Source organism: Schistocerca nitens, chromosome 3 (assembly GCF_023898315.1).
Source record: "Schistocerca nitens isolate TAMUIC-IGC-003100 chromosome 3, iqSchNite1.1, whole genome shotgun sequence".
Classification (NCBI taxonomy): Eukaryota; Metazoa; Arthropoda; class Insecta; order Orthoptera; family Acrididae; genus Schistocerca; species Schistocerca nitens.
The window spans coordinates 231,874,186-231,877,633 of NC_064616.1; the positions used below are offsets into that span (position 1 = coordinate 231,874,186).

The 3,448-nt window shown below is 47.7% G+C and overlaps 1 non-coding gene across 1 annotated transcript; it reads right to left on the reverse strand.

The window, feature by feature from the left end:
- Nucleotides 1-2,130: 2,130 nt before the first annotated feature.
- Nucleotides 2,131-2,205, reverse strand: Trnas-uga (transfer RNA serine (anticodon UGA)). The gene has a single exon. It is a non-coding gene; the product is annotated as a tRNA-Ser (tRNA).
- Between the last annotated feature and the right edge of the window lie 1,243 nt (nucleotides 2,206-3,448).

Consider the following 3,448-nt stretch of genomic DNA (forward strand, 5'->3'; position numbering starts at 1 on the left):
AAATATACACCGCAAAGTATCCGTTTATGGTATGCAGAGAAGCAATATGCATGTTCCTCGTCGTTGTTGGACTCCACGCCCGTACCCCACACTCTTGGGTATCCACATCACAGCACTCACAATATAGTGTGAGTTCAGTCACAATTAGAAGGTCATGTGAATGGTGTCACCATGATGACCTATACCCGATGGTCTTTTACTACTATAGTGAATAACTATCATTACTAAAAAGCGTTTGCTGTTAGTGGTCATATTGCCATGGTACGACGCAATCCAGTGTTTGTGCACAACTTTTATGAGTACTAACGCAGACTGACAGTGCAATGCATAACTAGCAATGTGCTCTCATGCTCGCCATAAATTTGGCGAGATATTCTTGTCGTAAAGGATTCCATTCCTCCATTACCGCGGTCCAAAACTGATGGATTGTCTTTGGCGCATGTGGACATGCTGGAGTACGTCTCCCCAGTGCATACTACATGTGCTCGATGGGATTCAACTCGGGGCAACGGGCAATCCAGAGCATTCCCCCAAACATATTCTTATTTCAAGAGCTCCACCACCTGCTCTGTAAAACCTTGGGAAAGGGGTACAGTGTAGCAGTAATGTTGACCGGTGAAAGTACTGTGTTCAAAGATTTGGATGCAGTGTTATGGTTCACCACAGCATAACACAAGGGCCACGAAAACGATTATGTTCGATAATATTGCTGAGTGCATTAAGTGTTCCCACCTCCCGTCATATGAGGATACGTCCAGAATCATTACTCACACTGAATCTGCTCTCATTGGAGATGAGAACGCGACACCATTCCTCGTAGGTCGAGTCTCCGTGCTCTTGACACCATCCGAAATGGTCCCCCGATGTGCAGGTGTCAACGGAACACAACATACTAGTGATCAGGCAAAGAGACTAACCCCACTCTGCAGTCGTCCTGTCACTGTGGAAAGTGAGTCTCTGTCTCTTACACTTCCGCCTGTTGTAACCAGTCTGACGCAGGTCCCTTTTGATCTGTTGCACAATTTAGAACGTGTCTGCTGCTATGGTTTACTCTGGTCGATCACCTCATTTTCTTCGGATAGCAGTGCCTGTGGTTCGGAATTCTCCTCGTGCACTCGAATTAGTCCTGTGAGCAGTAGTAAACTCCTGGGCTACACTCGTCACACTTCGTCCTCCTTCCAGTTCCGATATGATTTTTCCACGTGTGAAGTCTTGTAAATGTTGTCTTGGGTCTTGCTATAATGAAAAACACCACCAGAGTGCACCATAACCGGTAGATGGTTGACACACACTATCTTCTCCCGTTCCTTCAGATGCCTCGTGTTATGGAGCCAACTCCATTAGGCGCTATAGTGACGCTCACCTGACGTCATATGATGTCCAGCTTTCTGTGCACAGCTGGTAGACCTCTGGCAACATGCTCCCGCACTTTCATTTATCTTCACTGTGTGTTTAATACACAAGCCAGTCACAGTAATGTGACCATCTCCTGTATTCGTCGTCAACGTACGGCGTTTTTAGCTGATTGCGTACCTGTTGTGGAAGACTGTAGCTGTGATGGATCATTTTGCAATGGAAGGATCTAATACCATATCTCGATACTATACTTAAAAAATACAATCAGACCCTACATTGGCTTATTAAACTAAGTACTGAATGCCTATAGTTTTAACGTGAAATCGATTAGACAGAACTGTTATACTTGCTTCGGTTTTGGAATTGTGGAATTTCCATACCACTCGTTGTTCTCCCATAGAAGCAAAGGCTCTGAACTAATTTATCACGCTCACGCACCTACAGCTGGCGGAAATGTCTGTTCACAGGTGTCATGGTCCCACTATACAGTGCTAATGTCAGTATGGTGTTACCTACGATCGATCTTCAATTCTATAATTGTTTACCGCATACATGACGTGCTTAGGATTTCCATGGTGTATTACGACAAAATACGAGAGTTGATAGATAGTCTGAGACCCTTAAGAATCTGGTTTAACGGACACAGGCTATAAGTATCGCATGACAACTTCCACAGAAGCCTATTTTATTGACAGTCCAGTGATTCCAGAATGATATTTTCACTCTGCAGCGGAGTGTGCGCCGATATGAAACTTCCTGGCAGATTAAAACTGTGTGCCCGACCGAGACTCGAACTCGGGACCTTTGCCTTTCACGGGCAAGTGCTCTACCAACTGAGCTACCGAAGCACGACTCACGCCCGGTACTCACAGCTTTACTTCTGCCAGTACCTCGTCTCCTACCTTCCAAACTTTACAGAAGCTCTCCTGCGAACCTTGCAGAACTAGCACTCCTGAAAGAAAGGATCTTGCGGAGACATGGCTTAGCCACAGCCTGGGGGATGTTTCCAGAATGAGATTTTCACTCTACAGCGGAGTGTGCGCTGATATGCAACTTCCTGGCAGATTAAAACTGTGTGCCCGACCGAGACTCGAACTCGGGACCTTTGCCTTTCGCGGGCAAGTGCTCTACCAACTGAGCTACCGAAGCACGACTCACACCCGGTACTCACAGCTTTACTTCTGCCAGTACCTCGTCTCCTACCTTCCAAACTTTACAGAAGCTCTCCTGCGAACCTTGCAGAACAAGCACTCCTGGAAGAAAGGATCTTGCGGAGACATGGCTTAGCCACAGCCTGGGGGATGTTTCCAGAATGAGATTTTCACTCTGCAGCGGAGTGTGCGCTGATGTGAAACTTCCTGGCAGATTAAAACTGTGTGCCCGACCGAGACTCGAACTCGGGACCTTTGCCTTTCGCGGGCAAGTGCTGTACCAACTGAGCTACCGAAGCACGACTCACGCCCGGTACTCACAGCTTTACTTCTGCCAGTACCTCGTCTCCTACCTTCCAAACTTTACGGAAGCTCTCCTGCGAACCTTGCAGAACTAGCACTCCTGAAAGAAAGGATCTTGCGGAGACATGGCTTAGCCACAGCCTGGGGGATGTTTCCAGAATGAGATTTTCACTCTGCAGCGGAGTGTGCGCTGGTATGAAACTTCCTGGCAGATTAAACCTGTGTGCCCGACCGTGACTCGAACTCGGGACCTTTGCCTTTCGCGGGCAAGTGCTCTACCAACTGAGCTACCGAAGCACGACTCACGCCCGGTACTCACAGCTTTACTTCTGCCAGTACCTCGTCTCCTACCTTCCAAACTTTACAGAGTCTCGGTCGGGCACACAGTTTTAATCTGCCAGGAAGTTTCATATCAGCGCACACTCCGCTGTAGAGTGAAAATCTCATTCTGGAAACATCCCCCAGGCTGTGGCTAAGCCATGTCTCCGCAAGATCCTTTCTTTCAGGAGTGCTAGTTCTGCAAGGTTCGCAGGAGAGCTTCTGTAAAGTTTGGTAGGTAGGAGACGAGGTACTGGCAGAAGTAAAGCTGTGAGTACCGGGCGTGAGTCGTGTTTCGGTAGCTCAGTTGGTAGAGCACT